Source organism: Ceratotherium simum, chromosome 10 (genome assembly GCF_057802395.1).
Source record: "Ceratotherium simum simum isolate JZ-2026a chromosome 10, ASM5780239v1, whole genome shotgun sequence".
In the NCBI taxonomy this organism is placed as follows: Eukaryota; Metazoa; Chordata; class Mammalia; order Perissodactyla; family Rhinocerotidae; genus Ceratotherium; species Ceratotherium simum.
Genome location: NC_141909.1, coordinates 43,573,215 through 43,587,628, shown reverse-complemented (window position 1 = coordinate 43,587,628; position 14,414 = coordinate 43,573,215).

The window sequence follows — 14,414 nt, the reverse complement described above, 5'->3', positions numbered from 1 at the left end:
TCTTTTGAAACATTGCTTCTCTAACACTACCATCACTTTGTTGTCAGCTGTAATAGCCTCATTCACTACAAATATTGCAATTTGTCATTCTTTAGGTAGAATTCACTATTGTTAAAGAATTATAAGTTTTACCCTTATCACTAAGTTTTATATACATCATATATATATATGTATTTATATAAAAGCTCCTTTGGTATGTCACACAGTTTCTCTTCACTCAATGAGCTATTGACATGATGTAGGCTTTTCAGGAAATGGATCTATCATACAAAATAACCCAATTGCCCGCTTAATGGTAAACAAGCTGAAAAGAAAATATTGAAAGCGTAGATCAAGTAATCATGTCCAACCATGATCATTACGTAGGATGCTTTTTTATGACTGCTAAGTGTTTTTTTCTCCCTTTTTTTTAATTTTTACAGTATGATGTCAATATACATTTCCATTAGAAAAAACTTGCCATATATATTACTCTAGAAATATGTTTTTATTAATTATTTACAACAAGGACCAAGAGATCATAGCATGCTGAGATAATAATCTAAACATATTCTATAGCTTATTTTATGTAACTTGTATAACAACCTAAGCCCAGTCACAAACTGCCATCAAACTCCACTGGCAAAATATAAACGGCATAATACAGCTTGGATAAATAATTAAAATTTACTATCAAGTTAATTTTAAAAAGCACTTGCACGGTCAGATCATGCTGGTTTTATGAACTGTTTATGCAGCAATGGGGGAACTTTAGGAAAGCTATGTACATTCTGAATAAAAAGCATTAAGTATTCATGAGGTTATTGTGTGATGTGTCTGGCAATACAGTGTGCATGCATTTATGTGAATATATAAATTAGAGTCACTGTTTTAAAAATGAAATGAACATTGCTTAGTATTTACAAAAGAACAGTTGATGGATGTATTAGAAAATTTCAGGTTTATAAAGTAACCAGATGTAGAAAAAAATTGATGGCACATACTACACAATAATTTTGGCAAGTTACTAACTTCCCAATATTTTTTCAAGAAGAAATTTTTCAATTTATTTGTGTTGTTTTTTGGTGCTCAGTGTAATCCAGTAACTGAAACACATATGCCTACACTTCTTAACTGATTGTTGATGCATAGTGAAAAATGTATATTCACACAAAGCAAATTCCTACATTTTAAAATCATGTCCTAGACATTATCCTTAAACCAATACTTTTGAACACTCAGACTTCATTTTTTTTTGTTTAAAGTTGCTCCAAACCTTTTCCTGCATTTTCAGACTTAACTTATACTATACTTACTGTCTGTACAGCAGCACTGAGCTTATGATTATTCTCCAAATATTTCCTCTTCATTAGTCACATATTCCTAACTGGATGACAAATCACAGATATTCACATATTAATGTTTTAAGCTTCTCTTTGATGCCATGATCCCACATCATTTACCACTTTGCCTAGTGCCTGATGGGATGTATATGCATTCTATATTGTTTTCCAAGTTAATGCCCATGTCTAAACCCATCAATCTGTACTAAATCATTATAGCATCTCTTGATGTCTATATGCATTTTTAACCTGTTACTAATACTACTACTATAAAGTTAATATTTGTTTGATGCATTACAGTTTCATAATAATTTTATGCCAAGATTACCTTACATCTCCTTCTACACTCAGCTAGTTTACTAGAATCACTTCTCAGTGAAGTGGAGAAGTGATTCTTGCAGCATGTAAAGAAGTTGAGTCTATCACCTTTGTTTTATTAGCATGAATTGTGATCAACTTGGATAAGAAGGCAAAGATAAAAAGTGTGCAATGCTGAGAAGATATTACGTCTATGGCCAGTACTGGCCACTCGTTACCAGTTTGTTTCCAAGCACTATTCACAGTATTGACTTCAGTTTTCTATATCATTGGGACTCTTATTTTGTGAAAGTATATTGGTCTTTATCACTGTGCCAATAGAGATAAGCTGACGCATTTCTGCTAAACAGCTACTAGATCTCTTTGTCTGTTCTGTTTTTGAGATAAAATCTCATTTTAGACTTGTTAAAAACATATAAAAAATGTTCATCAGAAGCAAATACAACATTCAATCAACTTTATTGCATCAATCCTTCTGGTAAATTTAAATCCTTGTATAAAATTTGTACGAAAAGGTTATGATTGGTAAATTTGATAACTTCATAAATGAAAATTCTATCAAAATTTCCTTATACTTGGAGAAAAATATTTTAATTGAGAATAATTTGTAAACTTAAAAAAATTTTTTTTGCAATTATTTTTTCTTTTTTTAATTGATGTCATAGTTTATAATGTGAAATTTCAGTTGTACATTATTATTTGTCAGTCACCATATATATGTTCCCTGCTACCCCTTCTGCCCACCCCCAACCCCCTTCCCCCCGGTAACAACTAATCCATTCTCTTTGTCCATGTAATTTGTTTATCTTGCACATATAAGTGAAATCATACAGTGTTTGTTTGGCTCTCTCTGGCTTATTGCACTTAATATCTTCAAGTTCCCTCCATGCTGTTGCAAATGGGATGATTTTGTCTTTTTTTATGACTGAGTAGTATTCCATTGTGTATATGCACCACATCATCTTTCTCTATTCATCAGTCGTCCGACACTTGGGTTGCTTCCACTTCTTGGCTATTTTGAATAATTTTGCAATGAACATAGGGGCACATAAGTCTCTTTGAATTGTTGATTTCAAGTTCTTTGGATAAATACCCAATAGTGGAATATCTGGGTCATATGGTTTTTTGGTTTTTATTTTTTTGAGAAATCTCCATGCTGTTTTCCATAGTGGCTGTACCAGTTTGCATTCCCACCCACAGTGTATGAGGGTTCTTTTTCTCCACTTCCTCTCCAACACTTGTTGGTTTTTTTTAATTCAAAAACAAAATGAGTTTAAGGAAATTCAATATGTTGTTAACATGTTATCTTCATCACAAGGGTCCTGATAAGAGGGAGACAGGAGAGTTAGAGAAAGAGTAGGGGGCATGATGATGAAAACAGAGGTGACAGAGATTTGAAGATGTTGCACGGCTGTCCATGAAGATGGAGGAAGTTCGGCCACATGCCAAGGGATGCAGGTGGCCTCTAAAATCTGGAAATGGTAAGGAAAGAGATTCTCTCCTAGGGTCTCCACAGCACATCCTCCCAAAACATGAATTTTAGGTCTTCTGACCTCCATAACTGAAGGGTACTAAATTTGTGTTGTTTTAAGCCACTAAGTTCATGGTAATTTGTTATAGCAACCATAGAAACTTAAGACACTGAAAAATCAGACTTTGCCATTGTTTATAACATGAGGAATAAATTTGTTAAAAGATTTTATTTATAATTCTAGCTTTTACTTAATGAGCATTTGCTCTGAGCCATCTCTGTGCTAATTACTTATCTTAATTAATCCTCCAAAGGCTAAGTGAGAAAATTTATCTAGGTTTTATTTTTGCAGTGATTTGTTCTTACACCAATTAATAGAACTGAAATGCAATATGTTCTTTAGATATATTTATTATGTTTACTTTTTATTATTGAAGTACAATAAAAATGCCCCTTTATTAGATAGATGTTTAGTTATTTTAATGACCCTTAGATCCTATTTAGAAAACCTAACCCTATCTCCAACCATAAACGTTCTTGGTAGTGTGGTGAGCTTTTATCAATGACTTTTTAAAGCTCCTCAAATTCTGCAAATTCTCAAATTTTTACAAGGTAGATAAGTAGGAAACTTGTGTTGGTCTTAATTTAGCATATTAAAATTTGACCTCAGAAACTCTTAAGAGTATTTGTTAATGCTCTTCACCTTAACTCCTGCTCCCCACCTTCTGGGAACATAATAATATTGTACTTCTCCAACTCTTTTGAGGATAAGCATGGCTGTTACATTGGCCAACGAAATGCGAGAATAAGAAATATCTGTCATGAAACTACTATAATGTTATATGTCAATTATACCTCAATAAAAAAAAAGTAACTAGACTTATTGTGGTGATCATCTCACAGTGTACACAAATATTGAATCATTATGTTGTACACCTGAAACTAATATTATGTTATATGTCAATTACACCTCATCAAAAAAAAATCTGTCAGCACCCTGTTGAAACCTTAAGTGCCAGTGCACATTTCCCCGTCTGGGCACACGTGGGTAATTGTATTGGTATGGGGCCTCCATCAGCCTCCATCCCTTGCACCATCTGTCTGTCCTTTCTTGGTCATATGGTGTAAACAGGAAATAAACTTTGTTGTTTTTGGCAAGTGAGATTTTGGGTTAAATTTTATTAACCACCGCATAACAATCTAACCTGACTGATAAACTAACACTGATAACTAAAGTAATTTCAATGATGAAAAACTAAGCACACTTAATCACTACTTTTTTTTTTCACTCTCATTGTCTTTGTCTACCATCGTTATGAGATCTATATTCAATTTGGGGGATGGTGTGATAAATATCTGCATCCTGATTACCTACAAATACAGATTCTCTATAAAGGAATACAATTTAGTTAAGCAATAAAATCAACTGAATTTCTGTTCATAAATTTAATTTCCTGCCTAAAAATTATATCCCCAGGGCATAACAGCTTAATAATAAATTTGGTTCAGCCAGTGTGCCAGATGGGTTTGCTGTCAGATTTGATATAAGAAACTTACAGGAGAGAATATCTGCTTGATCTTCAAGTGCAAAAGTGTAAATTATGAAAGTTATTTGAAAGGAGTAAATTTGAATTAAGAATTTTATTGGAATGTGAACCTGATCTATCTCCTTGTTTACAACCTTATTCTATTCTTAAATTTTTGTCAAGCTATAGAGATTCTACAATATTAAATTCTTCTCTCTGTCGTATTCAGTGATTTAATGTTTTACGCTTGAATGTTTCATTTCTATAGCAGGTGAGTAATGTGTGAGCCCAAGGCAATGCTCTGGCTTCCTTCTTCCCAACCTCCCTTGCCATTTCCCACTCTCCAAATACACTGAAACATACACATACACACACATACACACACACAAACACACAGAGAAATGTATCACTGTCTCCATGTGTCATTAAGAATTTCAGATGATACCACAGAAGAAGCTCCAGTTGAATACTATATAGATAATAATACTTAATTGAACTGGTCCATTATATGCTCTTATATTTTAATATACATAAAATTTGCAATATTGTTCTAAGATTACCTGAGACAACAAAATACATTTTTTAACGATTCTTTGGGTCTTATATTACATCATACATTCATCTCACCTGCATGGAAAAAAAATCATGGGCTTTGCTTTCAGTATACAATGTAATTGTCTCTCTGCTCCATTCTTACTAATTTGCACAGTTCCAAATTTTCACTTCCCCACACTGAAAGTTTCCTGACAGATTATATTTTTCATATTGCACTGGTCCATTTCTCATGTATCCCCCTCCTCTCCATCACCGCTGAGTTCCAGTGTCAGGAGAAGTTCCAATGTGGATTTATTTTATAACAGTTTTGTTGTGATATAATTCACATGCCAAAATATACACCTTTTAAAGGTGTACAATTCAGTGGTTTTTAGTATATCCACAGAGTTGTGTGATCACCATTACCATCTAATTTTAGAATATTTCACCTCTGCCTCCTAAAACCACATACACATTAGTACTCATTTTGCATTTCTGTCTTGCACACCAGCCCTGGCAACCACTAATCTGCTTTCTGTCCCCATGGATTTGTCTGTTCTGGACATTTCACGTGGAAGAAATCATAGACAACTGTGAAATTGAAGGCAAGTAAGCAAATGCACAAGACATTAAAAAGCGAGTTCATACAACGCTAACAAAAAATGAGTTCAAGAAAAAATTAGTGTTCCACCAATGATAGACTTTATCTACATAAATAATTGATTCCATTTGTATTATTTATTCTGCAACCTGAATTCTCCAAAGTAATGAATAATTCTAAGCTCTAGAATGACTCAATGAAAAGAATATATACTGTATAAACGGGCAATGACACAGATTTTACTAAAACTTTAAGTCTATAATAGCAATTAACTTAACAGTCATAAGTCTTGTGATAGAACTCTAATGGAACAACTATAGAGCTAAATGCTTCCGTGGGACAGACAGCTAATGGGAGATATATCTTTTGGTGTTCCTTATAACGACCCTTACACAATAGTCAAATACTATCACGTGATTGTTCCTATGATAAATTCTTGTTATTTAGGCTTAACAAAATTTTGTTTTGTCTGTTTCAATTTATTCACAAATATAAAATAAAGAGGAGATAACTTTCTAAAAATGTTTAAAGAGAAAGATTTTGAAATTTTAACCTAAGGATTCATTTATATTGTAAAACGATTGGAATTAGTTCTTTGGAAGTTTAGCTACATAAAATCATTTTTACGTTGTTCTGCATAATAATGCAATAAACAACAAAAATCACATGTGAAACAAAATATTAATTACTTGGTTTACTATTCTAAGTGTCATTAATTTTGAATATTTTGCAAGAAGAAAAAACTTTCATAGAAGTCTTTTAGCTTTATGAAAAAAGTTGAGAGAAAAATTATGCTTTTTTGATGACTTGAGCAATATGAATAAGTTATTTGCCCTTAAAGTAACAAGAAGAATTAATTTTTGAACACAAAATGAAATTAAAAGGTTTTAGCACGCCTGATCTGAACAAAGTAAGATGAATTTTTAATACACTGAATTAATTAGGCACATAATGAGTAATAAAATACATAATATTTCTAATTCAGATAAACAGCAAAATAGCCCAGATCCTAAAAGAAATAAATATCATCCATCACAGGCACACCTTAAATTATGTTATTGGAAAATATTAATGGCAACAAATATAACAGACCATTAGATGAATTCTATTGCTGATTTTGTTTCACAAAATTACATTTCACCTTGACCCTCATCTGTAACTTTCTGTGGAGTTAATCTTAGGACATTACTCATTTTTGAAAGTGTTAATGTACCATAAAGGATTTGTATTATCGTTAGACATACTATCTATGCCAGGTGTTACATGTTCTCTGCATCTGCCCTGAAGTTCATTTAACAGCTTATAAATCTTTATGACCATACGATTTGTTCCTACGATCAGTTGCATCCTTAAAAAGATTCTGAAATATATATTATATAATTAAATTGTTTTTAAAAACTTTTTAAGAGAATGCAATACCTATGGATTCATTTTAAATCATTTGCTTTTCATAATATTTACTTTTATCATTTGAGCAACTTCCAGTGTATATACATATACATACATTGAGATTATCATATATTAACATGCAATATGATATAATGACTTGGGATCTAATCCCTGGAAGATACACCACTTTACATCTCCCAGTCTCAGTTCCTAATCTACAAACCATTGTGTTCGAACTGGATGTTTTACAAGCAGTAGCATGTTTTTTTAAATTTTTTGTTTCATGATCATTACTAAATTGTGAACTATTATGCAACACAAAATGATGAATAAAATATTATTTCATACATTAAAGACATTCTTTAGACAATCATAGGTAGACTATACAAATATTTATTTTATTTATATTTACTTTACATTCCATATTTTTAAGCAAATATACCTAAACATACGTCTTTTTTGTGCCAAATAAGTAGAATTTGTATTAACTAGTTAAAGAAATAGAGTCAAAAGAAATTTTTGTATAATTTGATCACTCAGCTTCTTGAGCAAGAGGCTGAGGGAAATATTTAATTAAAACATATTTTCTTTCTAAATAAAAATTATTTCAAAGATAATTAGGCTAAACTCTACGTATAAAAACATAAAGCCATTTGACAAATTCTATTTTAAAATATGAGGCAGACTGAATTTTAATCCTTATAATTTATTAGTTTGTTAATGATCCTCTAAAATCTGTTTAATAAACCATTATGAGTTAAGCAGTTTTCATATAATATAGTAACTTGTGTAGATTTCTGACATGCTTATTGAAAACACACATTTCTGGATACCATTACATATCCACTGAAGCAGAACTTCCAAGGAGATTTGACATCTTCTCTCCTCCTTCCCTCCCTCCTTCCTTCCCCCACTCTCCCTCTCTCTCTCTCTCCTTCTTTTCCTCCATCTCCTTTTTCTCTCTTTCTAAGAGACATTCCTGTGGTTCTTACCAACAGCATCATTTAGGAAAAAACTTCAGATTCATCGCTGGAACGTTTAGAGTTTAGATGATATAATCCGGCTTTTTGTAATATATTTAATTATTTATAAAAAAGTTGTATGCATCGTTAAGATATAAGCCCATAAAATTTAAAAAATTAAGTCAGAACATGTACATTGAGTCCTTTGTACGCCACTCAGGAGCGTTTTACCCTTATCCTAAGTTGATGGTTACAACGGACTTATTTTAGGACTGCAATATAGCTCTACTTTCTACAAGTACCACAGACATTCAGAAATACTTAGAAACCTGTATTATTCAGTAACTATTTTCCATTAGATTTTTCAAAATTACAAATAAGAAGCGGAGACTCAGTATGGTAATGTATTGTTTTAGCAGATGTTTAGGCAAAGTTGATATGTAGTTTTGGTCTTTACTTTGACAGTTATTTTCTTTTTTATAGAGTTGCAGAAAGAAAACCAGGCATATCTCTTAAGTAACATTTAAGGAAAACTACTTTTCAGCAAAGATTTAAACTAGTATGAGTGAGTAGCATGAGTTTCTAATGCTTTACATGTGTTTACTCACTTAATTCTTGCAATAGCTCTATGAGAGAGGGAGAAATTTATGCCTTTTTAAAGATGAAGGAATTGAGGCACAGAAACATTAAGAAACTGATTAAAGGATCTAGCCCAGGCAGTGAAATTCCAGGGTATATGCATAATGGGTAGACTCTACAGGCTTTGAATGTTTTAACAATGACCACAAACACACGTATTATAGATTTATAGATAAATTTGCTATCTTAAATGTTCCCCAATCCAAATTTGTTCTTTCTTTTCTCCATTTTTTTTCCAATTATTTCAAGTCATTTGATTTTTATTAAGATAGAGCTATATGTTACTAACATCTGTAGATTTTTTAACGCTATAAGGAAAATAATTGGAATAAAATTATAGATGTAAAATAATTATTGTTAAATGCTCATTCCAAATGTTTGAACAAAACATCTGGCAAGCTACCATGGGTTTTCTTATCAATTGGTATGTGACTGTGGACTATTTACAGTGACGAGAAAGGAAATTTTTAAGTTGTTGCTTCTGCCTGGAATCCTCGGTCTCTGAATTAGTTCTGTGTCCCATAGCCTGTTGATTCTTTGGCATTACTCTGCTCTCTGATCTCTCATCCGATGTAATAAGAAGACCCAGATTAACAACGATGCAGTTGATGTTATCTTCTTAGGGAAAATAGAAAAACCTAATATACATCCTTAGATACAGTAAGATTATTCTTTATATACTGAGCACTTTTGACACAGCAGGATATATATGTATCCATGTCACTGGCTGGTAGAGTCATCACCACAGTTATGAGAAAGTACATACATTACATGGCTATCTATATATAACCAGATACAAAAAATCTCTTAAAAACATAGCTTATGAATTTCTAAACATCAAGTATTACCTGGACTGTGAGTATTGTCCCCAATAAGAGGCTTTCAAATTTTCACATGTAAAAAAATTTACAATTTAATTTCCAAAAAGGTTAAATTTTATCAAATTTCATAATAGAATAATTAGACTTAAGTCAAAGAGAAAGAGTGATAGTTGTATTCATCATATTATGGCTTATTCTAAAAGAATAGAGTAAGTATATTGGTTAATTATATTCAGTCTATTTGGTATTATTCCTATTTCGTTTAACATTTTTTTTCAGTGAGGCATTAGGGATACAGTAATAAACAATGCTATCAAGAGACTGACCCCCACATAGATCATTTTTCAAGCTGTGGAAACTAGTAATAAATAAACAAGCTAATTCAAATTTTAATAAATGCTGAAGGAAATTAGTAAGATGAAATTTCAAAGGAATGATGATGCTATTTTATATAAAGTGATCTGGGAAGCCTCTCTGAAGAGGTGTCATGTGATCTGAGACCTGATGGATGAGAATATATCAGCCGTAGAAACAAGACTATTAAGTCGAGGACTATGAAGGGAGTGTTATGATTAAGAGGGAGTAACTTGTATGGCTGGAGAAAGGAAGTAAAAGCAAGGGGTTGAGTAAATGGCAAATTTAATCAAGCATGAGGTTATATACTGTCCTGAAGGTAAAGAATTTATTTCAAGTTGGCAAGGGGAGACATGGGTATATATGTCGGGAAATTACATGACTTCTCCAGATACTGTGGGAATAATCAGATTCCGAGGTTTGAGTCCTAGGAGAGATTTTCATATTTTTTTTTCTTTTTCTTTTTAGAATGAGAATCTGGTTTGATTGTGGTACCATTTACTGAGATGAGAAACCTGAGAGCTCCATTTGGGAGGTTTTAAATTTGAGATCTATTAACGTATCTAAAAGTGGAAAGGTCAAATAAACATTGGAATATCAATTGTGAAATTGAGGAAAGAGTGTGGATTTGGGTATTTTAAAAAAATGTCATAAATCTATTATTAGTTAAACCATACGATTGTGTAACCAATTTCATGAAGGAAATGTAGAGAGAATACATTGGGCCCAAAATCAAGCTGGAAGATAGGGAAGAGGCCAGTGTGAGCGTGAAGGGAAGTGAGGAAGGGGAACACCAGGAACCTATGGTGCTAATGCAGCTTCAGGGCTCAAGGGCTTTAAGTCTCTTGTCAAACACTTCTCTGCCCCTGGATTTGTAGTTTATTTGGAAATAGATTTTCCACAAATAATTAGTTGTCTTCTAATCTTAATGAGTTTTATATGCCAGTAACAAAATGCTGCCAGTCCTGGTGGTCTAGTAGTTAAGATTTGGCGCTCTCACCACTACAGTCCAGGTTTTTTTCCTGGTCAGGGAACCACCCACCCATCTGTCGGTCGTCATACTGTGGTGGCTGCATGTTGCTGTGATGCTGAAAGCTATGCCACCAGTATTTCAAATACCAGCAGGGTCACCCATGGTGGACAGGTTTCAGCAGAGCTTCCAGACTAAGACAGACTAGGAAGAAGGACCTAACCATCCACTTGCAGAAAAATTAGCTGTGAAAACTCTGTGAATAGCAGTGGAGCATCGTGTGATAGAGCACTGGAAGGTGGGAGGATGGTGCAAAAAGACCAGGCAGGGTTCACCTCTGCTGTGCACAGGGTCACTAGGAATGGGCATCTACTGGAGGGCACTAACAACAACAAAATAAAATGGCAAGTCTTTTAAAGAGAAAGTTCTCAATTCTGCTTTATTTCTTAGGTTTTATTGGCCCCATGCCTCTCTCTCAACCTAATGATGTCTACATTGAAGATATCAGGAAAAATAAGTTTTTATCCTTATTAATCAGTTTGTTCCTGAGTCATTTTATCATTTTGTTGAAAGCTTTTGTTAATCCCTTTTCTGCCTATTTGGGATCTAGGAGCAGTGGTTTTTCCAATTCTATGAGATTCTTGTCTGTCTTTTTTTCTAATTATTGAATCTGCTGATTATTTCCTAAGCCTGTCTCTTTCTGTAATATCATGCTCAACATAGTCAATAGCAACCAACACATATTTTTAACCTTCTATTTTCCAACATTTTCTCTTACAGCTCCCGGCTAAGTGAGGAAAGAATCTTCTTTCCTACTTAGAACAGACAGTAGCATTACTAAATATTTTTTCCACTGCTTAATACAGATAATTATCTTTTCTGCCCTCAAGAATAATTTTGTCTTTGATGTCCTCTCAGATACTAAACCAAATACTATTGTTTTTGAAAGCTGTGTCCTCCTTTTGGTACCAATTTCTGTATCACTTTTACATGACAGAACTGGTCATATGGCTCCAACCCAACTTCATAAGAGGCAGGGAAATGTAGAAGAGTGGGTGGGAATTCTCTGAGCACTATTAGTATCATCCACACTATGCGGTATAATGCTATAATAATTTCTCTTTTAACTTTTTTCTTCTTCCTTCCTCATATACAGTAGAAAAAAGGAAAGAGCAGGAAGAAGAGGGAATCAGTTCTGCACAAGAACAAGAGACTAGGTTCCTGAGGAAATGTTTTTTTTTTTTAATTGAAATATAATTGACATACAATATCCTATTAGTTTCAGGTGTACATCATAGCGATTCAATATTTATATACATTATGAAATGATCACACTATGTCTGGTTACCGTCTGTCACCATACAAAGTTGTTACACTGTTATTGACTATATTCCCTATGCTGTACATTACATCCCCATGACTTATTAATTTTATAACTGGAAGTTTGTACCTCTTAATCCCCACCACCTGTTTCACCTGCCCCCCCAACCTCTACCTCCTCTCATAACCACTAGTTTGTTTCTTGTATCTATGAGTCTGTTTCTGTTTTGTTTTGTTTGTTCATTTGTTTTGTTTTTTTAGATTCCACATATAAGTGAAATCATATGATATTTGGCTTTCTCTGTCTTACTTATTTCACTTAACATAATACCCTCTAGGTCCATCCATGTTGTCACAAATGGCAAGATTTTATCTTTTTTATGGCTGAGTAGTATTCCATTGTATGCACATATATCCCGCATCTTCTTTATCAGTGTTTTTAAGTTGGGGTTACTGATGGGAAGTTGTGCAGAAGTGACAGAACGTAAGCTCAGACTTGAAAAATGAACATTGTATAGGATAGAAAGACTGGGTAGAGTAGTGATTTGCAAAACTGGCTCATCAAAATCTTGAGTTTCATCTTTATAAGTATAAACCCCAGTTTTCATTCTAGATCCATAAAATGAGGCTTGCCAAATATAGTGCACTACATTTTATGTTTACTGCAAATACAGCATCTGGATTTTATGAAGAGAATGTTCCACTTCCTCTGGTGCACAAACCATTCTTTTCATAATATAGTGAGTTACACAAAATATATTCTCAAATCAACTCAATATAAAAAATCACCAGTTTGATTACTACAACAGAATTCTAAACATCGCGAATGTTAAGTCATGAACTTTAACTGTTTTGTTTAGTATTGTGACATTTTTAGGGTTCCAAATAATTTCTCAGTATCAGCAAAGGTCTGCAAGGCTCATTACAGAAATCTGACTCATACTTTGTGAGTACTGAGTTTAGTAATTCTAAGCTGGCACATAAATAATTTGTGGAGAATCAGTTTAAATAAATGTTTTCGTTATGCCTTAATTTGACTACATGAGCATCATATTATTAACATAACTTACAGAAATTCCCTCAAAGTTGAAAGTATGTGTTTTGGAAGTTAGATCTCTGTTTCAGACAGGGTATCAGCATGAAACAGAGGGCACAGTCAAATTGGAATACTTCAGGGAGTATTGAGTAAAGAGAATATTTATAAAAGTGTGAGCAGAGTACAGCAAATCAGAAAGGATGGTATGATTCTAGGGAGCTTATAACAGCAAAGCTATTACCACTTCTAGGACTAAAAGAAGGAAGGGAGGTTGCAAATATCAAAGCTTGGGGGAAAAGGACAGAAAGCTTATGAAGAGCAGCAACCTTCAACCACGGAACCGAACCAAACTAGGGTAACCCTGCAGGGAAGGAGCCAGAGGAATAAACGCCCTCACTTCACGCTCCTACTTCTGGTTGACCGCCTGTCAAGGATCTCACTGGCTGAAATAAACCAGTAGCCAGAAAACATGGAATCCAGCGATGGAGTACATAGAGGCCAGTCTTTGAGGGCAAAGTGTTAGGTGGAGAAAGGTGAGGTATAAATCTGGAGGGACAAATGGAAGATATCCAGCAAAGTTTGAGATTAGATGATAAAAGGGAAAAATTAAGTTGGTTATTAAAAAATAGTAAGAACAGAATAACTAGAAATAGTGACCATTTATTTTACAAATATTTTTGTGACAATTCTTCAAGTTGATTTCAAATGATGACTCTTGTTGACTGACAGATATGGCAAAGCTTTCTTTATAATGAGATGATCAAAGTTGACATAAAAACTACAGTGTATTTGGGTTACTATTGCTGGAACCACATTTCCAATGAAATATCTATACTTTATGAAGTCTATTTGACATATAGCTCAAATACAATAGAATTTCTTATTCAATTGATAAAAACAAAACATACTTTAGAGGAAAAGGTTAAATGTCATTATTAAAAATTACTGAATTTGCTGAAATAAACTAGTTTTTTATATTCAATGTAAAAACAATATGTTCTAAAATTCTCATAAAAATTCCAGGCAACCGAGTTGACTTCAATACATATTAATAAACAGATATGCACTTATTCTGCAAATGCTCCTTTTCTATATATTATAATATATCAAATAAAATCTAAAGTTGGGCCCAACTTTACCCATTTGCTTTC